General features: G+C 42.4%; 1 long non-coding RNA gene across 1 annotated transcript; it reads right to left on the bottom strand.

Moving 5' to 3' along the window:
* Positions 1-6,241: 6,241 nt before the first annotated feature.
* Positions 6,242-25,042, bottom strand: LOC117509724. Its single transcript, XR_004560479.1, has 2 exons — positions 24,938-25,042; positions 6,242-6,304 (listed from the first exon to the last, which is right to left on the bottom strand). It is a non-coding gene; the product is annotated as an uncharacterized LOC117509724 (long non-coding RNA).
* Positions 25,043-26,478: the final 1,436 nt, after the last annotated feature.

Below are 26,478 nucleotides of genomic sequence, written 5' to 3'. Positions count from 1 at the left end.
AGACCCTTGATGATCATGGTGGATTCCTCATTTCCAGTGATGAGGATCCCAACAGCATTCCTCCATCCACATCATAACACTCACCAACCTCATGTGGTAAGAAGCAGCAGAGGTCCTCTCACAGAGTGCAGAAACATCCATCCATCCATCATTTTATGTAAAAAAAAAATCAAACTGAAAGTTGAAGTTTTGACACTAAACTGTTCACAGACATGAATGAGTGAAGCTCTTTAGCATCTCACTATGTCATTTAGGTCCTTCAGACTTTTTTGTTGAGCAAATGCTTCAGGGGAGCATTGGCTTGGCTAAAAGCTTTCAGCTTCTTGGGGGGGTACTGGGTACTCCCCCCCCAGACCCCAACCCCTCACCTTTTTAAGCATTTTTTCTCTTTTTTTGCCTTTCAGCTTCTGGGCAGGCAAGTATTTGTTTAAATGTAGATGTAAATTAATATTCAAAGTTTTCAGCTAGTTGACAGTCGGGCTGTACAATATGGACAAATTATCGTATCTCAATATTGTCATATCAATATGATATATGATATGACTATGACTTGACACAAAGTGCAGCAACAGTGAAAATTAAACCTTCTTAAACCAAACAGTAATAATATCACACTCATTTTACACTCATCATAAGGTTAGGATACTGTGTTCTCCAAAGGTATTGGGACACTTGGAATTTCACACATTTTAATTTGTTAATGCCATTTTAAATACTAGAAATACAAAAAATATAAAGAATAAAAATTTCTAAAATTATCTCCCTCAAACTCAGACTGAAAGCAAATCTCTAAAACTTGATAAAACCTGTAAATAATAATCAGTTTTATTGCCAGTTTTCTTTAGACAAGTCAGGGGATGGAAACATGAACATTTCAAAGTCACTGAATATGTCTTGGAAGATAACTTTAGATTCATTTATCTAAAGTTGTGTCACTGGTGTGTGACTCAGAAAGCAAAACTAAGACGTTATTTAAAAATAAGTCCATCAGAGAGCAAAATTAAGAGGTTACACAGGTTATATATAGAACAGAGGAGGAGTAAATTACCTGTATTTCTTTCAGCCTGAGTGTCTTCACATTTTATCTCATGAATCAACAGCTGCCTCCTTGTTAAAATCACTGGAGAAACATGTATATATAAGGCAACCCAAATTAAAAGAGAAATGCTGCTTTTAACAACTTGGACCTCAGTTCTGGCATAAAATACGGCCATTTACTTGCCAGTATAACCTTGGTGTCATTTAGAGTCCGTGAGCCAGACATTTTTTGTGCTTCTGCTAAGGTTGAGTAGAACTTTTTCTGGTACACAGCACCAGCTACTTTTCGGAGCAGCCTAGCAGTCAATATGTGTCACTGATTTCAAAATGCAGGTCTTTTCAACCAGACGTGCAGTGCCGTGACATTTGGGCTGCACCTAACGATTATTTTTTTTGATAAGTTGATTAATCTAATGATTATTTTTTTTTGATTAGTCCATTAATCTAATGATTAATTTCACTATTCTAATGATTATTTTAATTACTCGATTAATGACAAGGAATTTATCCAAAATAATAAGCAAAAGCATGTTTTCTTAATATTTCAAGATTTTTTCAAATATCTCTTGAAAAACAAAACCTTTGTTACAAAAGTAACAAGATTAAATATGCAACAAAAAATAGCCCAGTCTTCACTGGTAATCTGGTTTAGTAACATAAAGGGAAGTGAATATCCCATGTGAAATGTGCTGATCATCTCACAAAAGTACAAAGTTAAAATATAACACATATCTTTTAATTTTAAATAATGCACTAATTGTGAAGTTTTGTAACAAACACAGACAGATGCCAAAGGGATTATGGGTAATGAGCTTCTGCTAACACTGATTGGTTGACTCATTCATTCTATGTAAAAACCAACACATTAATGTGAGCTGTGTGTGTTGGTGTTTACAGATAAATGTGCTTTTGTAAAATATGCCTTTTTTATTTGTTAAAAAAGGCATTTGCATAAAGCCAAAAAGTCAAGTTGCGATTTGAGAACCATCTGATACAACCGGGTCAAAATAAATAGAACACTGCCATCCAGACGCTCATACTTCCATGAACACTACTGGCCAGTAGATGACAGTAGAGACCGTGAAACCCTGCCAAAACAAAATTCCAGATAATCCGTGTCTGCTACGTTTAAGATGCGTGGAATTTAATAAACACAAACTGAATTTCAGACATCTTATATGTATTACTCTGGAACAAAGACAACAGACAGTGTTTGACATAAGCAGGACTTTACAACTAAAACATATACGAGGTCTGTTAGAAATGTTTGGCTGGGAAAAAAAAAAACTGGCATACCTGGAGCGTTGGAAACTTAATCACCCTCAAAGTAGTCTCCTTGGGACTCCACACACTTCTCCCAGCGGTTGGAAGCATTCCAAAAAAGCCTCTTTTGAAATGGAGTTCAGCCATAATGTCCTCTCTTGTCTCAAATCTCGTTCCTTTCAATGGCATCTTGAGTTTGGGGAACAGCCAGAAGTCGCAAGGGGCCATATCAGGAGAGTAAGGAGGCTGTTGAACCACCAGAGTCTGGTTTTTCGTCAAAAAAGTCTGAATCTGAATTAAGTGCGATGAATGTGCTGGAGCATTGTCGTGGTGGATGTGCCAATTTCCTTTGGCCCACAACTCCAGTCTCTTGCGCCGCACAGCATTACATAGACAACGGAGGACATCCCTGTAGTACTCCTTGGTGATTGTTTGAACCTGTGGTGCGTACTCATGGTGTACCACACCACGGGAGTCAAAGAAAACAGTCAGCATCACCTTAATGTTGCTGCGCACTTGGCGAGCCTTCTTTGGTCTTGGTGACGTGGAATACTTCCACTGTGATGACTGGAATTTGGTTTCCGGATCATACCCGTACACCCAGGACTCATCACCAGTGATTATGGTGTCCATGAAGTCGGATTCACTCTTTGTGAAGTCCAGCATGTCCTGTGAGACTTCAACGCAATGGCGCTTTTGCTCCGCCATCAGCTTTGCACCAAAGCCATCGGCATGAATTTTGCTGCAACTCTTTTCATGCCCAACTCTTCTGTCACAATGGAATGTGCCAAAAAAGTGCTGATGTCCACCTCTTCCGCAATTTCTCGGATAGTCACACGATGGTCCCACATCACCACAGTGTTCACTTTGGAAACGATCTCATCATTTCGGCATGTTGATGGCCGACCGGAGCGTGGCTCGCTCTCTACCGTTATGCGTCCATCTTTAAACCGGTTGTACCACTCCTTAGTCCATGTGATGCTCATTGCATCATCTCCTGAAAGCCGTCTGAATCTTCCGAATGGTTTCCACCTGGCTGTCACCCAGTTTCTGGCAAAATTTGATGTAGTAGCACTGCTCCAATCGTTCCGTCATTTTCCTTGTAATAAAAACCTGCCCAGTGCGCTCCACACATCCTCACACAAAGGCTGCTTACCAGGAACGGACGCAATCGACAGGCGGGAGAAAATTCACGCATGCGCACGAAGGTTCAAGGTTTGCTCACACAAGCACACGTGATTCAAATCCATCAAGTTTTTGCAAAAAATAAAAAGGTCAGATACTTTTCTAACAGACCTCGTATCTGATATTTTCACTTTATAAAACATCAGACGTGACATTAATTTAAATAACTTGTCCGAAATTAGTTTGGTTAAAATTTTAACCATAAGTTAAAACTGTATGCCTCTGGATGACTTGGGTGATCTTGCCAGTGTGTCAGTATGGGGTCAAAAGAAATTAGCTGTGACTAGTTCTCCTTTGCCTGCAGAGGATAGAGCAGTTTCTTCTGGAACCAGCTCTCCTCTGTTTGAAGGGGATAGAACTGCACATCTACTACAAAACAGTTAACAGGTAGATACTCAACTGATTTTAGAATTCATAAATGTTTGTATCTGTTAAGCTTTGTTCACCACGCCTGCAAAAATATGTTAGCTGCCTAAAATTTATCAGAAAATAATTAGTCCGCTGATAGTTTTCGAAATTATCTGAATAGCTAATCTGATAATTAAAACATTAGCTTCAATAATTAGTGGTTAGAGAATTAGCAGAACTGTACCCACCACTGAACACATGCTTTATTTGGGGAAAAAGTAAACGGGACTTATGCTGCTGTTTTGTACTCGTACTGCTGTGATTCATTGTAGTCGTACTGCTGAGCCGTATTACTTTGTCACTGTATATAGGCCTCCTGGCCAATATTCTTGAATTCTTAGATAAATTTGTTGCGTTCATCTCTAACTTGTCAACTAGTGCAGTTAACATTCTGATCATTGGTGACTTTAACATTCATGTAAATATGCCTTCTGATCCCCTCTGTAAATCATTTATGGAAATTATGGATGCATTAGGACTTCGGCAATGCATTCAGGACTTGATGCACATTAGTGGAAATACCCTGGATTTGTTTCTCGCACGTGGTATTGCTGTCACGAATATTGACATCATGCCTCTTACATCAGTGGTCTCTGATGAATGAATGAATGAATGAATGAATGAATTTATTTATTCAGACAGACACAAACACTGAACATCGGATCTGTCATCAAAACATCACATCACATTCACCTTATTTTTTCAATACAAAAAAATACAGAAAAAAAGAATATCAACAACAAAAAATGCATGTCTGAATAGGAGTGGGAAGAAGTGAATCACTTTTATAACCCCACCCCTCTTTACAAATCTGTCCTTAACTGACAAAAACATATTTCAGCTTCCTTCAAAAGCTGCTTTGAGGTTTCAGCTGTGAACATTCAACCTTTAAATCTCTTCGCTAACATACTTGGAAAAAATATTTTCTTTTAATTTTTTTTTTAAACTGATGAATTGTTTGACATTGTTTAAGTTCTTGATTCAAATTATTCCATGTTTTAACTCCACTCACAGAAACACAAAATCTTTTAATCTTTTAACCCATTTAATTTCACAAATACTTTACAGTTCACTGTCCAAGTATTCTGTATCTTTTTCTGTTTCTTCAGGTAGCGAGCCATTTTTGCGATCTCTGCGTTTTGTTTGGTGAGGTGCTCGTTGAGGTAAACATTTGATCCCTTTAATTTAGGACCTTGTTTGAGCAAAGCGATTTTGTGCTTCCTGCTCACAAATTTCAACATAACAGCTGGTTTGCCACCATTGTTCTTCCTTGGAAGCAGGTGGCATATGTCGATGGTATTTAAATCCAAAGTGATTCCCTTTGTGTGTAAAAATCGCAACCACCTGTTGCTCCGTTAAGCTGACGTCTTGCTCATCTGGCTGTCCCCCAATTTGACCAATTAACACTCAGCCTCGGCTCGTGTGTCATACATCACACTGACAAAGTGAGGAACCTTGGGGTAATTTTTGATCCTTCGTTGTCCTTTGGCCTCCGCATTAGAAATATTACTAGGACTGCTTTCTTCCACCTGCGAAATATAGCGAAGATTCGTCCCATCCTGTCTGTGGCTGATGCTGAGACCCTGATCCATGCATTTATCTCTTCTAGATTGGACTACTGCAATGTTCTATTTTCTGGTTTACCACAGTCTAGCATTAGGGCTCTCCGACTGGTTCAAAATGCTGCAGCCAGATGTTTGACATGAAGCAGAACGTTTGACCACATTACACCCATTTTGGCGTCTCTTCACTGGCTTCCTGTCCCAGTGAGATCAGATTTTAAGGTTCTGCTACTAACCTATAAAATTATTCATGGACTGGCACCTCCCTACTTAGCTGACCTAATTAAACCTTACGTACCGGCCCAGGCTTTACGTTCTCAGGGTGCAGGACTACTTTGTGTCCCTAAGATGAATAAGAAGTCTGCAGGTCACAGAGCTTTCTCTTATCGTGCCCCTGTTCTATGGAATAATGTCCCTGCGTCAATAAAACAGTCAGATTCTGTGGAGACTTTCAAGTCCAGACTTAAGAAGCACTTATTTTCCCTTTCATAGGGCTAGCATACTGGCTAGGGTTGGGTATCGGGAACCGGTTCTTTTCGGGTATTGTTAAGAAATGATTCAATCCACCAATATCAATGGTCTTTTTGCTTAATGATTCCCTTATCGGTCCTTCAGAGCGGCCGTTATTTTTTAGGGTGTTTGTCGGGAAAATTATCATTTGCAGTGGCTCTGTAGTCAACTGCTTCTGCAACACGACTCCACTTTGAAGCGTGAATCAATGAAGCAATGCTTCGATCTGTTAGCTCATTGGTTCTTTGTTTTATTTTGCTTTATCTTAATTTTTCCCCACTAAAACCCTAAAGAGCATATGTCTGTGAGTAATATTTACCTTTTTATGTTAAACCAACCTGTTATGGTCTTCTGAAACAGTTGATAGATGTATTTTATAACTTAAAAGGGGACCGATGCTAACGCATTAGCATGTCTATGGCATTTTCAATGTTAAAATTAGTATTAAGCTGTTCACATCTCAGGACATTTGTGTGCATTTATTTTCTGTATAATAATTAATGGCTCAGCGTTTGTATCCGTAAAAGTATTAAAAATTGTAATTAAAAAAAATTTTTTTATTTATATATTTATAATAATAATAGCAACAACAACAGCAACTCTTCAGAAGCAGAAAGCTTGCTTCTTAACCCCTCTCAAAGCCATTAAAATATGTCAATCGTGAGTCACTTTTGTGTGGATTAAAGTCACTAACAGAGACTCTTGTCTTTTTGCAGTCAAGAAACGAGAATCGTCCTCCGTTCCGTTGGCACAACTCCAAATGCTGCGCAGCTCTCTGCCGAGACAGAGTCCGGTCGGAATTAATAACTTCAAAACAAATTGCTGCTTTAAATATAATGACACCTCTTTCCAAACGTTGTAATACAGACAATAAAATGAGATGTGCTGCATTCTTTATGAATTACATCCTGACGTGCAGCACAGCCAGCTGTAAGAGCTCGGCTCAGCTGTATGGAAAGACATTAATCCCAATAATGTCTGAAAGGAAATGCTTTCGACAAAAACTACAGATTTTCTATTCTATTTCTATTTCTATTTATGTCCAGAGATCAAGGATCCAGTGACCAATTTCATATTTATTTACTTTAAGACTCAATAAAATGTTGTTGACATAGAAAACCTGTAAAACCCACTTTTAGTACACAGAAAATTCACAAGAGGTATCGATAAGGAATCGGATCGATAAGTGGAATTGATAATGGTTTTGATATTGATAAAATCTTATCAATACCCATCCCTAATACTGGCATAGTATAGTTCTATGCTTTTTACTCTTTTAACTCATTTTATTAATAAACGGAGTGTGCCGCAGCCTCAACTTTATCTAAATTCTGGATCTTTTAGTGAAGTTTAGGGCTAGTGGTCGGTGATCACCTTAGTATTTCTTCTGTTTTTCTTCTTGTTTAATGCTGACAAATTATACAGTATTTCTTGTCTTTCTGATGCCTGATTCTGTTTTTTCTCTCTGTTTGAGGTTTCCTCCTCAGAGGGAGTTTTTTCTTACCACTGTTACTCTGGGGGTTAGTAAGGTTAGATCTTACTTGTGTGAAGCGCCTTGAGGCAACTCCGTTGTGATTTGGCGCTATATAAATGAAAATAAATTGAAAATTGAAGTAGAAAGTGATTAGTCATTTCTGTCTTGCAGAGCTGACATATCATAATGTGATTAGAGCTTTGGTTGAAATATTCCCACACTTAATTTAAATGTGGCCGAGGTTTTTTGTTGCAGCTTCTCCTCCAACTGTTTTTACCGCGAGCATCCATCTTACTACTCCTGCTACCATGCAACCGCAACACATCAACGCACGCTTTATGCGTCAAAGTATTTATGTAATCGATTATGTCGACGAATCACCCCACCCCTATGTGACATGTCAATCATCTGTGTCCAATCAGATTTCAGGGGAGTCCAGTGCAACCCTAGCCTCTGCTGTAGCTCCACCCATGCCAGGAAGTGTTCAACATTTGACATTTCCTGTTTCACTGTGGACTCAAAATTTGGCACTTCCTGTTTGGGACTCCCTGTGCCATGAGCGAGCTTCGCTCCGCTGCATGTCGCTTTGATCCGCTGCACGTCGCTTCGATCTGCTGTACGTTGCTTCGCTCGTATAATCATTTTAATCACTCCATCACAGTATGATGACACCTTTAGATATGCATGGTTGCTATTCACATGCTTAAATAATTAAAGGAAACTGGAAAAAGTACTGTTTTTTTTTTTAAATTTAAAAGTCAAATTTCCAGATTGAAATAAACACGGCTGAGTGACAATAGACAGATGATGATGGAATTGTCATAAACATAGTTTTGGAGTTAGCACGCTATAATGGCTTGAGTAAACCAGACTAAAATATTTTGTCTGCTTGCAAATATCACTTAATCCATCTGTGTTTGGTGGATTTGGAGCTCTGATGGAAGGATGACCTCACATTTCCACTGACAACACAAAGAGCAGCATTCAACAGAACAACATTCAGGGTTTTAAGACATATTTGCATGCTGGGGGAGCTGGATTTGAGCGAGATTGGCTGAGGTCTGAATGCAAATGTGGCTGCAATCTGGCTCACTCAGGGGTCATGAGGTCATGTTTCCTCACAATCTATGTGCACTGACAGCATCTTCTCAACGTGCCAACATTCAGTGTGACTGTGAGGACATCAACCAACCTTCTTTCTCTGCGATGCGCACTCACCAAGAGAATCCACTGTGTGCGCTCTGATGTCCATGCCCTGTATCCATGAAGCAGCCTCAGGCTAAAAACAGCTCCTAGTGATGCTATTCTGAGAAGAATTCCTCCAATTCTTAGGCATTTCTTGGGGGCCTTCACACATAGTACGAATAAGTGCAACTCAGGGTAACTCATGGCGGAACAGCTCGTATGAGCAAACCATGAAAACATCGCACTGACGGGCAGGCGTGCATGATCCCGCTGCGACAGTTCATGCACCCGACAGCATTTTTCGAGCAGGAACACAGTGCGAGCAGCTGCACCACATTGCGCCACTGATACGGAGAACAATAAAATAAAAACCAGCTGTATAATTAGTGAATATCACAGGGTTGATATAAATAGCAGCCGGTCTGCTCTGTGTCAGTCTGATCCCGTCAGATCACAGAAGCTAAGCAGTGCAGCATCTGGTTAGTACCTGGATGGGAGACCTCTTTGGAACACCAGCGGCGGTGTGTGTTTCTCCAGGTAAAACTGGAGTTGCGTCAAGAAGGGCATCCGGCATAAAAGTTGTGCTAAGTACCAATGCGGATCTGGCTCTTTCTGCTGTGGCGACCCCGAACAAAACGGGACCAGCCAAACAACTGGGTTGATATAAATAATACATAAAAGTGAATGCCATACAGAATCCCGCTGTTAAATAACCCTGGTTAAAAAAATGTCACTCACGGGATTCAAACCTGTAAGCTCTGATTACCAGATGGAAACTTTACCACTGAGCTACCATCGCTGTCCTGTAAAAGTACCAGGAAAATGCTTGAAATCAAGACGGACATTGACGTATTTAAAAAAAAAAAAACATGCATCATATAAAACACCGCATTTTATTGCATCCCTCTTATAAAGCAGTTATTGAATTCAAGCGGGCAATACAAGTATGAACCGTCTGTTCCTCTGTAGATGACCCATGGTCATAGACGTACATTCATGAAATGACATGAATGAGAAGCAGGGGGCTCTTATCATGTCCACATCTGCTGGCGGCGTGTGCAGCTGGCCTGGCACGTCTGGCCTGACACGTGTCTTGTGGACGGTGCTCCGCAGGACAGACACAGCATCATGTGGAACAGAGCTCACGTGGGTCACGTGACATTCACATTGCCACAGTGTGTTATAATGTGACGGTTTATTTTACTTGGGGTAGCCTGTCAATGTGCAGGGCGCGCGCGCGCTCGCTGCAGATCATTGCAATAGTGATATATGTTTTTATGTATGTTCACGTGAGGACAGCAAGCAGACACATGTGTGTCACAGTGGACAGATGTACTGTGTGAAACAGTACGTCTGTTGTACACAGTACGTACACAGTACGTACAGTGAAACACATACTGTGGTAACACATAACGTGGTTCCCAGCTGTGACTTCCAGATCCACAGATTTCCACAGCTGCTGCTGTCGGTGGCCACACACCCTATCAGTTCAGCGCACACACCAACATGTCACTGTGTCTTTCTGCAAAGTCACACTCATGGGGCACTTAGACAAATTTCACATCCAGCTCGACAGTGATCGTCTGCTGACTGTTGTTGTGTTAACAGCACGAATGGCCACACATTTTCTAAGTGTCATGCATGTGGTGTTAGATGTTCATGTGTGCCACCTGGAGTTTGGCCGACACCTGCCATGAGAGGGATCAATGGGCTCTCACGACGCACACTCTGTCTTTCAGCCGCTGGTGTGCACAAATAGTTTTAGCAACAGGTGTACAAGGTGTTAGAGGCAGCTATGATTTTACACCTATTACATACGATTCCTGCTTCATGCGCAATTCGACCAAATTTGCACTATGTTTGAAGGGCCCATAGAATTTTCCCTTGGTAAGATGGAAGTTGTCTGCAAAGCACCTTCGGCCTTAAGAGAGCTCCTAAGGTGGAGGGAGGAGGACTTTTAGGAAGGCTAAGAGTGTCTTAAGTAGAAAAGATGGCAGAAAAGACAGAGAGGAAGCAGAGCTTTTCTCTGTACGTAGGATGACAGTGAGTCAGTAACACGCTACTGGTTCGATCTACATCATTATTTTATGTTAATTTACTGTCTTAATGTATTTATAAATTGATCATGTTCTTGTTATCATATACACAATGTTAATATTATCATTATTTTTATTACGTCCGCCAAGGACATTATACGTGCACAGTTATGGTGCGCTGTGCAAGTGTGGCACCAGTAGTTCTGCACGATTGGCACCAAAATGGCACCATGTTCTCAGTTGTCGCTACTCTCTGTATAAAGGGACTCTAGGCACACCAAGATGTGTCTGCCACCTGCACATGTTTTGGATTCTTTGAAGAAATTAGGAGCAGGTGTGGTTGCTTAAATGCGCACTAAAGCTGCTTAAATAGTTTACCATCTTCCGAGGTGTTTAAAAGCACTTAGTATATATATATGTTAGTTTAAATGAGTCAACACCCCCGAGTCACACTAACTGTCAGAATGCTCGTAGCACGGGCCGGGGCGGTGGATTAGCAGCAATCTTCCATTCCAGCTTATTAATTAATCAAAAACCCAGACAGAGCTTTAATTCATTTGAAAGCTTGTCTCTTAGTCTTGTCCATCCAAATTGGAAGTCCCAAAAACCAGTTTTATTTGTTATTATCTATCGTCCACCTGGTCGTTACTGTGAGTTTCTCTGTGAATTTTCAGACCTTTTGTCTGACTTAGTGCTTAGCTCAGATAAGATAATTATAGTGGGCGATTTTAACATCCACACAGATGCTGAGAATGACAGCCTCAACACTGCATTTAATCTATTATTAGACTCAATTGGCTTTGCTCAAAAAGTAAATGAGTCCACCCACCACTTTAATCATATCTTAGATCTTGTTCTGACTTATGGTATGGAAATAGAAGACTTAACAGTATTCCCTGAAAACTCCCTTCTGTCTGATCATTTCTTAATAACATTTACATTTACTCTGATGGACTACCCAGCAGTGAGGAATAAGTTTCATTACACTAGAAGTCTTTCAGAAAGCGCTGTAACTAGGTTTAAGGATATGATTCCTTCTTTATGTTCTCTAATGCCATATAACAACACAGTGCAGAATAGCTACCTAAACTCTGTAAGTGAGATAGAGTATCTCGTCAATAGTTTTACATCCTCATTGAAGACAACTTTGGATGCTGTAGCTCCTCTGAAAAAGAGAGCTTTAAATCAGAAGTGCCTGACTCCGTGGTATAACTCACAAACTCGTAGCTTAAAGCAGATAACCCGTAAGTTGGAGAGGAAATGGCGTCTCACTAATTTAGAAGATCTTCACTTAGCCTGGAAAAAGAGTCTGTTGCTCTATAAAAAAGCCCTCCGTAAAGCTAGGACATCTTTCTACTCATCACTAATTGAAGAAAATAAGAACAACCCCAGGTTTCTTTTCAGCACTGTAGCCAGGCTGACAAAGAGTCAGAGCTCTATTGAACTGAGTATTCCATTAACTTTAACTAGTAATGACTTCATGACTTTCTTTGCTAACAAAATTTTAACTATTAGAGAAAAAATTACTCATAACCATCCCAAAGACGTATCGTTATCTTTGGCTGCTTTCAGTGATGCCGGTATTTGGTTAGACTCTTTCTCTCCGATTGTTCTGTCTGAGTTATTTTCATTAGTTACTTCATCCAAACCATCAACATGTTTATTAGACCCCATTCCTACCAGGCTGCTCAAGGAAGCCCTACCATTATTTAATGCTTCGATCTTAAATATGATCAATCTATCTTTGTTAGTTGGCTATGTACCACAGGCTTTTAAGGTGGCAGTAATTAAACCATTACTTAAAAAGCCATCACTTGACCCAGCTATCTTAGCTAATTATAGGCCAATCTCCAACCTTCCTTTTCTCTCAAAAATTCTTGAAAGGGTAGTTGTAAAACAGCTAACTGATCATCTGCAGAGGAATGGTCTATTTGAAGAGTTTCAGTCAGGTTTTAGAATTCATCATAGTACAGAAACAGCATTAGTGAAGGTTACAAAAGATCTTCTTATGGCCTCGGACAGTGGACTCATCTCTGTGCTTGTTCTGTTAGACCTCAGTGCTGCTTTTGATACTGTTGACCATAAAATTTTATTACAGAGATTAGAGCATGCCATAGGTATTAAAGGCACTGCGCTGCGGTGGTTTGAATCATATTTGTCTAATAGATTACAATTTGTTCATGTAAATGGGGAATCTTCTTCACAGACTAAAGTTAATTATGGAGTTCCACAAGGTTCTGTGCTAGGACCAATTTTATTCACTTTATATATGCTTCCCTTAGGCAGTATTATTAGACGGTATTGCTTAAATTTTCATTGTTACGCAGATGATACCCAGCTTTATCTATCCATGAAGCCAGACGACACACACCAATTAGCTAAACTGCAGGATTGTCTTACAGACATAAAGACATGGATGACCTCTAATTTCCTGCTTTTAAACTCAGATAAAACTGAAGTTATTGTACTTGGCCCCACAAATCTTAGAAACATGGTGTCTAACCAGATCCTTACTCTGGATGGCATTACCCTGACCTCTAGTAATACTGTGAGAAATCTTGGAGTCATTTTTGATCAGGATATGTCATTCAAAGCGCATATTAAACAAATATGTAGGACTGCTTTTTTGCATTTACGCAATATCTCTAAAATCAGAAAGGTCTTGTCTCAGAGTGATGCTGAAAAACTAATTCATGCATTTATTTCCTCTAGGCTGGACTATTGTAATTCATTATTATCAGGTTGTCCTAAAAGTTCCCTAAAAAGCCTTCAGTTAATTCAAAATGCTGCAGCTAGAGTGCTGACGGGGACTGGAAGGAGAGAGCATATCTCACCCATATTGGCCTCTCTTCATTGGCTTCCTGTTAATTCTAGAATAGAATTTAAAATTCTTCTTCTTACTTATAAGGTTTTGAATAATCAGGTCCCATCTTATCTTAGGGACCTCGTAGTACCATATCACCCCAATAGAGCGCTTCGCTCTCAGACTGCAGGCTTACTTGTAGTTCCTAGGGTTTGTAAGAGTAGAATGGGAGGCAGAGCCTTCAGCTTTCAGGCTCCTCTCCTGTGGAACCAGCTCCCAATTCAGATCAGGGAGACAGACACCCTCTCTACTTTTAAGATTAGGCTTAAAACTTTCCTTTTTGCTAAAGCTTATAGTTAGGGCTGGATCAGGTGACCCTGAACCATCCCTTAGTTATGCTGCTATAGACGTAGACTGCTGGGGGGTTCCCATGATGCACTGTTTCTTTCTCTTTTTGCTCTGTATGCACCACTCTGCATTTAATCATTAGTGATTGATCTCTGCTCTCTTCCACAGCATGTCTTTTTCCTGGTTCTCTCCCTCAGCCCCAACCAGTCTCAGCAGAAGACTGCCCCTCCCTGAGCCTGGTTCTGCTGGAGGTTTCTTCCTGTTAAAAGGGAGTTTTTCCTTCCCACTGTAGCCAAGTGCTTGCTCACAGGGGGTCGTTTTGACCGTTGGGGTTTTACATCATTATTGTATGGCCTTGCCTTACAATATAAAGCGCCTTGGGGCAACTGTTTGTTGTGATTTGGCGCTATATAAAAAAAAAATTGATTGATTGATTGACTTGAAAATGTTGTGACAGCACATTAAACCAGTGGGGATTTACTCAAGAACACCAACTCCACAACTGGACTGCTGAGAAATGAGTGATTTTAACCCAACTGTTGAAATGAAACCTTTAAAAACAATGAAGTTCTTCAACCTGTATGAACAGAAAAAGAATAAATGTAAAATGTGTTAAATTGTTCAATTAATCAATCAATATAATTTATTTGAAAGGGACCATGTGCAATTAAAACAGAAATGTTATTAAGGATCAGAAGCTGATTACTGATGATTATTTTCAGCTGCAGTGACACAGACGGGTCCGCGGTGGCGGTGGAAAAACACCGAGTGGTCGTGTTGTAAGAGAAATGGAATTTCTGCTTCCGCTGCCAAAGCTTGTGAGTCACATCCGATGTGAGAGATTCATGTCAGATGTGAGAGTGGGAGGTGTGGGTGGGCTGCAGAAATATGATCTAGACGCAGCAACTCAGCCTCCGAGCACTCGCTCTGCTCAACACCAAGAAATCAATCCGGTCACCTTGAAAAGTCCTCCAGGCCTTTCTCAGCACGGCTGGAATGTGTCAGGAAGAAATAAGAGAAAATCCACTCATACACACAATCCCAGCTCAGTGGACTCAGGCCAGGTTCCAGTTCTTGTTCCCCACCCAGATGACAAAAATAAAACCTACTCCGCTCACTGACAGAACTCACCGCTCAGGCTCAGAGCTGCACCGACATTTCAACCCTCCGTCTGTCTCTCTCATCAAATTTTTTATTGCCATTCACCGAAACGGACACACAAAAGTACAACTTATGCAAAAATGAAAACACGATGATGAGCTTTAAGAGGCAGCAGAACAAAGAGTAACACTACAGCCAACAGCAAAAAGCAGCAGGTACCAAAAGAAGGGACAGAAAGTCACAGATTCAAGCACAGGAACTGTCTGGTACCTGGGCGAACACTCCGGGACATTGTGGGAAGGCCAAAATGTCCAGGAGGGACACAGAGTAGAGTCACAGTTTCGTCACACTGGAAGAAGCTGGCTGAGGTGGTTCGGGTATCTGGTGAGGATGTGGGGCAGCAAATGGAACAATCAACCCCAAAAAACCTCAAGGTGAATTTCACAGAAGATCAAATTTGACTCAGTGATAACAAGTGCAGCTCCGGTGACATACAGATCAGCCACGGGCCGTGTGGCCTGTGACGTACTGGCCATATTTGAATGAACACAAAGCACAGTGAAATGAGAAATGTTGCCACTCGAAAAAAATATTTGGCAGTCATCAGTCAGGGAACTCAAAGGAGTGGACTGGAGAGTCAGGATGGACCAAAGGTAGTTCCTAATGTTCAGGCCAGAGGTCAAAGGTTATTAGACTAAATATAGGAGAACACTCTCACTCACTCATCTTCAATCGCTTATCCGGGACCTGGACAGGGGGCAACAGCTCCAGCAGGGGACCCCAGACTTCCCTTTCCCAGGCCACACTGACCACCTCTGACTGGGGGATCCCGAGGCGTCCCCAGGCCAGTGTGGAGATATAATCTCTCCACCTAGTCCTGGGTCTTCCCTGGGGTTTCCTCCCAGATGGACGTGCCTGAAACACCTCCCTAGGGAGGCACCCAGGACGCATCCTTACCAGATGCCCAAACCACCTCAGCTGGCTCATTTCAACACGAAGGAGCAACTGCTCTACTCCGAGCTCCCCATGGATGACCAGTGAGAGTAGGAACAAAGATTGACCAGAGCTTCGCCTTTTTGCTCAGCTCCCTTTTTGTCACAACAGTACGTTAGAGCGACTGCAACACCACCCCTGCTGCACTCATTGTTTGGCCAATCTCATGCTCCATTGTCCCCTCACTCGTGAACAAGACCCCGAGGTACTTGAACTCCTTCACTTGGGACAAGATCTCATTCCCTACCTGGAGTAGGCAATCCACTGGTTTCCTGCTGAGAGCCATGGCCTCAGATTTAGAGGTGTTGATCCTCATGAACTGATTCAGTGAGCATTGGAGGTTACTGGCCAATGAAGCCAACAGGACCACATCATCTGCAAAAAGCAGTGATGAGACTCTGAGCCCACCAAACTGGAAGCCCTCCTCCCCCCGACTACGCTTCGATATCCTGTCCAAGAATGTCACATACAGGATTGGTGATAAGGCGCAGCCCTGGCAGAGGCCAACCGCCACCGAAAACAAGTCCGACTTACTGCCGAGCACCCGAACACAGCTCTCGCTTTGTGAGTACAGAGACTGGATGGCCCTGAGAAGTGACCCCCTCACTCCATACTCCTGCAGCACCTCCCATAGTATCTCCCAGGGTACCCAATCATACACCTTCTCTGAGTCCACAAACACACAGACTGGATGGACAAACTCTCAGGCACCATCCAGGATCCTTGTGAGAGTAAAGAACTGGTCGGTTGTTCCACGACCAGGACGGAACCCACATTGTTTCTCTTCAATCAGAGGTTTGACTATCGGCCGAACCCTCCTTTCTGTCATGATTTGCCCCTGCTCTGTTTGTGTATTATGTTTTCTGCCAGTCTGTCCTTATTGATTTCTGTTTATCTGCTTTTTTGATCATCAATTTATTTTGCTTTGTCACAGCTTGTTTTCTGTGCATCACACTTCAGCCACATGTTCAGTTCTGTTCGGGTTTAGTTTAGTCTTTGGCCCACTGTTTTTGATTGTTTCATGATTGCTTATGTCACTAGTTTGATTTCTCAGGTTTACCACATTAGTCTTCGGTTGTATTATTCAAGTCAGTTCTGTTCTAGTTTCAGCTTTTGATTTTCTTGTTGCCCTTGCTGCTTTGGTTCGAGTTGTTCTTCTCTGTCTTGTTAGTTCAGTATTGTTTGATTTTGTTTGATCACTGCACTCTCTTGTCTGTCTCTCCTCATCTTGGTTCTCATGTGTTCACGCCCAGTCTCATTTGTTCCACAGTCTCGCCCTTTCATCACTGCACTCTCTTGTCTGTCTCTCCTCATCTTGGTTCTCATGTGTTCACGCCCAGTCTGTTTTGTTTGTCATCTCATCATCCACCTGTTACAGCACTCTCTTGTCTCACATAGTTGACTATCCTCTTTGTTAGTCCACCACACCTGCTTCAAATCACATCCTAATTAATCCACTGTGTATTTAAGCCCTGCTACTTTTCTTTTCACTTGCTTGATCGTTTGGTCTCCATACTATTCCAGAAAGGGCAGACAGGGTGCAGGTTTTCCTTGCAACCACTGACTTCAACAGGTGATTTCACTGATTAACATCACTTTGAGCAGGAGGGATGAGTTTATAAGTGAAATCACCTGCTGAAGTCAGTGGTTGCAAGGAAAACCTGCACCCTCTCGGCTCTTTCTGGAATAGTTTGGAGACCACTGGATGTGTTCTAAGTTCCTAACCATAGTTCCTCATTGCCGACCGCGCCTGTTTTTTCTCGACCTTGCCTTTTGTCTTAGCCCTTGTAACTTTGATTGCCATGCTCTGACCTCAGCCTGTATTTTTGACAACGCCTTTGTATCACACCTGCCTGTACCTTCGCCTTGCTGACTGCCTTTTTGTGTTCCAGACCCTCTGCCAGTATTTACGATAAAACCTTTTATATCCTACCACCTGCTTGAGAGTTTGCATTGTGCTTCCTGCTGAGCCCAGCTCCCCTGAGAATCATCACACTTTCCAACAAAACTTCCTTTCCCTCCCTACAACTTCCCTTGTAGAGTTGGCACTCTACAAATTGAATAAATTGACATTTCCAGCACTCTTGAGTAGACTTTACCAGGGAGGCTGAGTAGTGTGATGTCCCTGCAGATGGCACACTCTCTGGTCCCCCTTTTTAAATATAGGAGAACAGCAAATACAGAACAGACAAGACATTCGATGGGTCGAGCAGTAATGTCCATCATACTCAATTGTTAGTTGCCCTTAAATAGGGCAAACTTTATAAATGAAATTATTTTTCCAATTACTTTTTTGTTCATGTTATCTTCCTGTGTTGCACCAGTGAATTAAAAAAATTTTCTTCAAAAAAAAAAAAAAAAAACCTGGATAGTGGTGGGTTCTGGCAGTAAACAGTCATTCTGGGGCAACCAGTTAGGCAACAGAGAGCTGTTGTTGTCATCTGGAGCACAGCTGGTTGGCTGATAGAAGAGCAGGGATGTCATCAGTAATGCAGTAGATAGAGAACAGCAGAAACATTGTCAGATGGCTGGCCAGGCAACTCTCAGGAGCCGAGACGTTATCAGGCCTCGAGACCCCAGCAAGGTCAACAATCCCAGGCCCTGAACCAGGGACAGAAGCAAAGATGGAAGTCCAGGGGGGCGACACAGGTGCCAACTTAGTCAAATCAACTCAAGTCAGGGAGCATGTGCTGGTGTAGAGCATCGCTGCATCCACGACACCACAGAACCGCCTTGGGTCCTGATGGCAACCACCAAGACAAACAACTGGTCCATCCCCCACATCTCTTGGAGGGAGTGCCAAGATGGCGCCGTTGTGTCTGGCTGCTCGTCTGCTGCTCTCCAGTCTGTTTGTTATTTTATTGTTTTTAATTTATGCTGTTTTTTGAGTCAGAGGCACTGCGGGTGTATGATCGCCAAACTCTGCTGGATCTCCAGCCCCCGGTTCGTGGTGCAGTGTGGTTATCAGTGGGTGGACAGAACTTTCCGTCCCCATTTTTTATTGGAGGTGCCAGCTTTTCTGTGCCGTGCTCCTGCGCTGTCTTTCGGCCGAAAGCGCAGTCATCACCGCGGGAAACGAAGTGGCCGACTGGTGAAGCTGAAGCTCTGTTTGGCGTCTGGACGAGCTGTGCACAGAATTCTGGCAGGATCTGTCCTGCCCTGGTGCCTTGTGGATCCGGTTAACGCCCCTGTGGTGCCGCTGGTCGGCTCTGAGGACTGTCGGCCCGGCCGTCCATGTCTTCGCCGGATTGATGTGCGCCAGTGGCGCTCTCAGAACCTGTGCTTGCTTCGCCGGGTACCGAACAGTGAGACTGTCATCCCCACTGAGGTCCTTACCCTGGGTCTCCTGAACATCAGATCACTGTCCTCGAAATCATTGTTGATTAATGATTTAATCATGGATCATCATTTAGATATGATTGGCTTGTGTGAAACCTGGCTCAAACCCACAACTCTGCTTCCTCTGAATGAGGCCTGCCCACCAGCGTACACATTTAGTCACGTGTCTCGTGGTGTGAAGCAAGGTGGAGTTGTTGCTCTTATTTACTTTATTAGCTGTTGGGGGTCACAAATATAATTCCTTTGAGCATCTGACTCTCCGTTATGCCCGTGACGCTAAGTACTGTCAGGGTCATAAAACTGGAGCTCAGCTATGTTACTTTGTCACTGTTTATAGGCCCCCTGGTCCAAATTCTGACTTCTTAGATGAATTTGGTGCGTTCATCTCTAGTTTGTCAACTAGTGCAGATAACATTTTGATTATTGGTGACTTTAACATTCATATAAATAAGCCCTCTGATCCCCTTAGAAAATCATTTATGCAAATTGTGGATGCTTTAGGATTCCAGTAATGCACTCAGGACCCAACACACATTAGTGGAAATACCCTGGATCTGGTTCTTGCACGTGGGTTTGCTGTCACAAATATTGACATCTTGCCTCTCACATCTATAGTCTCGGACCATTCACTTATCAGGTTTACATTTACGCTGCTACGTTTAGTGGAACAACAACCTTGTCTACTACTGCGGTGTCATATTACATCCTCAACTATGACTGAACTTAAGGCCAGACTACCTGATATTTCAGCTTTGAATCTGGAGAATGCTAAATCAGTGGACAGCCTCGCGGATAGTCTAAATTTAACGCTTAAAACTACACTTGATAAGATTGCACCTCCTCTTTTAAGGCCACGCCCTCCCAAGGCACAGTCACCTTGGTTCAGTGGTTACTTGCGTGACCTCAGGCAGAAGGCTCAAGGTTTGGAATGGAAATGGCGTTGTTCCAAATTAGAGGTGTTCCGCCTTGTGTGGCGGGATGCTATTTTAGATTATAGGCATGCACTACTGGCCACGAAGCGGACCTATTACTCTGATTTGCTCAGCAAAAATAAACATAACTCAGAGTTTTTGTTTGACACGGTCACATTTCTTATTCACGCCTCAGCCCAGCCATTAAAACCTGCTATGGAGGTGGGCGCTACCATTGAGGTGTTACCTAGATTGACAGAATTTAATAGTATTTCATTGGGCGTGCTGACAAAACTTGTGGCATCTACAAAAAGCACAACCTGTTTATTTGATCCTATGCCAACAAAACTGTTTAAGGACCTGTGGTCCACTCTTGGGCCGACTGTGCTGGAAATTATTAATCTGTCATTAACCTCTGGATCTGTTCTGAAATGTTTTAAATCAGCAGTGATTAAACCATTACTTAAGAAATCTAATCTTGACCCTAGTGTATTGAATAATTACAGGCTGATATCAAATCTATCATTCTCTTCCAAAATTTTAGAAAAGGTGGTTTCACGGCAGCTCATAGACCACCTCACTGAGAATGATCTTTTTGAGCCACTGCAGTCTGCTTTTAGAAAATATCACTCCACAGAGACAGCGCTCACTAAAGTAGTGAATGATCTTCTGTGAGCAATGGACTCAGACACCACTATGGTTTTGGTGTTGTTAGATCTCAGTGTTGCGTTTGATACCGTGGATCATCATATTTTGCTCAATAGGTTGGAGAATTTTTTGGGGATTACTGGAAGTGCCCTTGCCTGGCTGACGTCATATCTGTCCAGTCGTTCGCAATGTGTCTTGTATAATGGCACTACCTCTGACCTTGGCGACATGAGATTTGGGGTTCCACAGGGATCTGTTTTAGGCCCCTTGCTTTTCTCCCTGCATGTGGCACCCCTTGGGCGCATACTACGGAGTTTTGGGATTGCCTTTCATTGTTACACTGATGATACTCAGTTGTACATGCCGATAACTGCGGGAAATCTCACTCCCATAAAATCCCTGGAGGACTGTCTTCTATCAGTGAGAAGTTGGATGTCTAGTAAGTTCCTAGTTTTAAACTTTGATAAGACTGAAATGATGGTTCTTGGTCCAGCAAGACATCGGCATCAGATTGACCAGCTGGTGCTCAGCCTGGGTTTGTGTGTCATACATTATACAGACAAAATGAGGAACCTTGGGGTAATTTTTGATCCCACGTTGTCTGTTGACCTCCACATCAGGGATGTTACTAGGACTGCTTTTTTCCATCTGCAAAATATTGCGAGGATCCGCCCCATCCTGTCTATGGCTGATGCTGAGACCCTGATTCATGCTTTTGTTTCTTCTAGACTAGATTATTGTAATGTTCTATTTTCAGGGTTACCACAGTCCAGCATCAGGGGTCTTCAGCTGGTTCAGAACGCTGCCACCAGACTTCTGACACGTAGCAGAAGGTCTGAACATATCACACCCATTTTGGCATCTTTGCACTGGCTCCCTGTCTCTGAGAGAGCAGATTTTAAGGTTTTGTTATTGACTTACAAGGTTGTTCATGGACTGGCGCCATCTTATCTGGCTGATCTGGTGGAACTTTATGTGCCGGCCCGGGCTTTGAGGTCACAGGATGCTGGACTTCTCTGTGGTCCCAGGGTGAAGAGGAACTCAGCAGGTCAAAGAGCCTTTTTGTATTGTGCACCCACCCTGTGGAATAGTCTTCATGAGACCGTGAGATAGTCAGAGTCCATGGACATTTTTAAGTCAAGACTGAAAACCTATTTTTATTCTCTTTCTTATGAATAGTTTTTATTTTTTATCTGTTTTATTCTTTTACTTCTGTTTTTATTTATGTATTTGAATTTTTTAATTCATTTTTAATTATTTATTTAAATTTAATGTTGAATTGTTTTATGTAAGGCACCTTGAGATGGCTTTTGATGTGATTTGGTGCATTATAAGCTAATTAAATTGAATTGAAATTGAATCTCTAACATATACATCTATCTGCCAGGGGAAATGTGGGTGCTCCATGGCTTTCTCCAAAGAGACCTAGGACCAAAGATGTCCAGTTCTCACCTTAGGTTACTGGGTAACGTCGAAGTCTCATAATGATACAGCAAGACAAGTAGCAGCAGCACCCTAAAGACTTGGACCTTCATTCTCCTGTGAAGATACGGACAGAACCCTGTGCCCTGAGGTCACATTTGTTCAGTGACCTCAGGGCTGCAAACCTAGGGAACAGATAACATAGAGGACCACCGCTGCCCAGGAACAGGAACGTTCCATGTGTGCCAGCCCTTGGCCACCTCAGACCCAGAAATAGGAGCAGAGCAGGCACGTCAGTCCTCAGCCAACTCAGAAACTAGAACAAAAGCAGGATAAATATCCCAGTTCACGTCCACCTTGGAGACTAGAACGGACTCTGGTGGTGATGCTGCTACAACTGCTGATGCTGATGTCCAGCTGAGCTCTAGGGACATGAAGTAGCAAATTCAGATGTAAGGTCTTGATTGAAGAAAACCATATCTGGGGTGAAGTCAGAGGAGTGCAGCAATGCCTGGAGAGCTGACTATTGCAGCAGAGCTGGAGGCTGTAAAACTAACTTGGTTGGGGCAAGGACCTGGTGACTGGGTCTACAACTGTGGGACTCGGTCGGGCTTGGCCTGAAAAACCAACACAGTGTTACCTCCATGTAGCCTTACCACCTGCAAGGAGAATGTAAAGGGTCTTGGGCACTGTTTCATGGGCAGTGGACAGGGACAATTGCCCACAAGGACTGACAGACTTAGACCAAACTACATTCAGAAACGGAGGAGAGCTGCCAAACTGGACTAAGGATATCGTCAGGCGGTGGAAATAACGCTTTGATAATTTCTTCAACTCTACTGGCATGCCCTCCTTTGAACAGGCAGGAATGGAAGACTCAGGTGGATCATCATCTTAACAAAAGTCACCAAGGTAGTCAAAAAAAAAAAAAACCCTATTCAGTGGCGAGTCACTGGGGGAGGATGAGATTTGTCCTGAGATGCTGAAGTCTCTGGATCTTGTTTGGGCAGTCATGGCCTAAATGCTTCCACACTTGTTGCATGGAAGTCTGGGAGAGTACCTCTGGATTGGTAAACTGGGGTGGTGATCCCCATGTCTTAAAAAGGGGAACAGAGTCTGTATTCAAATGATCAAGGAATCACACTTTGCAGCCTCCATGGGAAAGCCTATGACAGGGTAAAAGAGAGGAGATTTTGACCTTGAGGCAAACCTTCAGGAGGCACATTGCAGGTTCCGTCCTGGTCATCGAACATTGGACCAGCGCTTTACCCTCTCAAGGATATTAGAAGGGCCTTGGGAGTATGATCAACCAGTTTGCACGTGGAAAAAGTGTAGGACCGGGTCCCTTGAGATGTCCTGTTGGGGGGGTGCTATGAGAGTATGAGGTACCAGAACCTCTGCAATGCATGATCTGGTCTTTATATGACCAAAGGAAGAGCTGTGTCCGCATTCTCAGCATAGTATCAGATCATCGATGGGATATCAAGGTGCAGTCAGCGACTGGAGGGTGTCTAGTTTGGTGACATCAGAGTTGTATCTTTGCTTTTTGTGAACGATGTAGTTCTGTTGGCTTCATCAAGCGGTGGCCTCTGATGTGCACCAAACCTGTTTGAGGATGAGTGTGAAGCAACTGGGATGAGACTCAGCACTTCCAAATCTCACTCCATCTTTATCCAACAGAGGACCATTGTCTGTGTACTCTGGGGCAGAGGCGAGTTACTGCCCCCAGGTGGAGGAGTTTAAGCTTCTCAGGGACTTGTTGACGACTGGGGGTAAGTTGAAGTGTGAGATTGATAGACAGATTGGGTGGCGTCTGATGTTTTCTGGATGCTGCACTGGATTGTCTTGGTGAAGAAGGAGCTGAGCCAGAAGGTGAGGCTCTCAATTTATGAGTTGATTTACACCCTTTCCTTACCTGTGGTCATGAACTTTAGGTAATGACCGAAAGAATAAGGTTGCTGATACATGCGGCAGAAATGAGATTCCTCCCTCAGGTTTCTGGACTTACACTCCTGAACAGGGTGAGAAGCTCGGCTATCCAGGAGAGACTTGGAGTCGAGCCACTGCTTCTTTGCAGCAAAAAGTTGTGGTGGTTCAGGCAACTGACGAGGATGCCCCCAGTCATGTCCCTAAGGAGGTCTTCTAGGTACATCCAACTGGGAGGCCTTGGGGAAGAACCCAGGACATTCTGGAGGGATTATGTTTCCCAGGTGGCTTGGGAACACCTCGGGATCCCCTGGGAAGAATTGCAGGACTTGGCCAAAGATAGTGAACTGTTGGATGAGCTGCTTAGTCTGCTGCCAACGTGGCAGAAAATGAATGAATGAATGAACTTCTTTGCATATAAACTAAAATGTTTGAATTTTCATTTTTTATAATTATGGCTTCCAGATTTAAAAAAAAAAAGGAAAATGCTCCCTATCAAGGGAGCCGAGTGTGAAGCGGCTAGGATGAAGATCGGCACCTCTAAATCTGAGGCCATGGTTCTCAGCAAGGAGTGGACTGAGCCTTGAGTCAGTGTATCAAGATCCACCACTCACAGACGTGTCCAGGAAATGGACTACTAGTGTCACGTACCTAGTGTCAAGCCACTCCTGAACCAGAGACAATGTCTCGCCAAGTATTTGTCCCAGTTATAGTCCACTGGTGTTGACAAATATCTGATCAACTGTCTCTGTGAGTAATGTTTACCATTTTTATATTAGACCGACCTGTTATGGTCTTCTGAAACAGTTCATAGATGTATTTTATAACTTACAAACGGGGCCGATGCTAACATATTAGCATGTCTATGGCCTTTTCAATGTTAAAGTTAGCATTAAGCTGTTTGCATCTCAGCACGTTTGTGTGCATTTGTTTTCTCTATAATAATTAATGGCTCTGGTCAATTTATAAACACATTTTTGATATCATGACTTCTAAAAGTCAAGGCATTGTAATATGTGGAGGGACTTCAACATCAGACTACATCCTAAATGGGATTAATCAAATGCGAAAGCAGACACAAAAATTTAAGTAAAAGAATTAATATCTTATTGAAGGACTGGGGTATTCTGTGGAGGGAGACAAACCCAACAGGTCGGGACTATATGCATTACTCTGCAGTATATTCTTGCATCGATTATTTTTTCATGTTTAAAAATGACTGGCTCTGGTAGTCTGACTTCTGTCTTGACTCTTGTAGAGAAGAATAAAGCGTATTGAATATAGACTATAAATAATTCACTTCCATACTCTCCAAAAGGCTTGAACAAATACTGCCAGACCTCATCAACAATGACCAGACAGCCTTCATCAAAGACAAACCCAAGATAAAAAATAAGGAAGGAAGACCCTACTTATAATGAAGCATGTCAACCAGCACAAACTACAAGCCTTAACTCTGAGTTTAGATGTGGAAAAGGAATTTGATTCGGTACGATGGAATTTTTTATATAAAGTTCTAATAAAGTTTGGCTTTCACCCTCTGATAGGATTTTTACCTTGCTGTACGGCAGACCGACCACCAGAGTTAAAGTTAATGGGGACCTGACTAAAGAGTTGATCCAACAGAGAGGAAGCCGACAGGGCTGTGGGGCCTCCCCTCTCCTGTTTGACCTTTTCTTAGAACTCTTGGCCCAGTGGATCCATCACAGGTCTGATATTAAAGGGGTCACAGTGACAAGCAGGGAACAAAAGATAGCTTTATTTGCTGATCATGTATTGTTTTTTTAACCCAACCTAACCAGACACTCCCTAAATCATTGACAATACTGGAGGAATATGGTTCACTCTCAGGATATAAAATTATGTCAACAAAACCCAAACACTATGTTTGAATTTTAATCCAATAACTAAGATTAAAAACAACTATAAATGGAAGTGGGATTCAGAAGACATAACATACAGTACTTGGGAGTTGTTCTGACAAAAGATCTAACTAAACTGTCTGAGACTAATTATGGGCCTTTAACCTCAAAGATAAAATCTGATTTACAAAGGTGGAACAATGTTCCATTTTTAAATTTCTATTCCCATGTTGACTCCATCAGAATGAATATTCTTCCTCGCACGCTTTACCTGTTTCAGTGTTTGCCAATTAAAATACCCCAAAAACAATTTGATGACTGGGACAGGATGCTAGCTAAATACATATGGCAGAATCAATCAATCAACCAACTTTTTTCTTATATAGCGCCAAATCACAACAAACAGTTGCCCCAAGGCGCTCCATATTGTAAGGCAAGGCCATAAAAGAATAAAAGGGCCAGAA

This window comes from Thalassophryne amazonica, chromosome 5, assembly GCF_902500255.1.
Source record: "Thalassophryne amazonica chromosome 5, fThaAma1.1, whole genome shotgun sequence".
Lineage (NCBI taxonomy): Eukaryota > Metazoa > Chordata > Actinopteri > Batrachoidiformes > Batrachoididae > Thalassophryne > Thalassophryne amazonica.
Note: the sequence above shows the minus strand (reverse complement) of the source record. Positions and strands in the feature narration are given on the sequence as shown.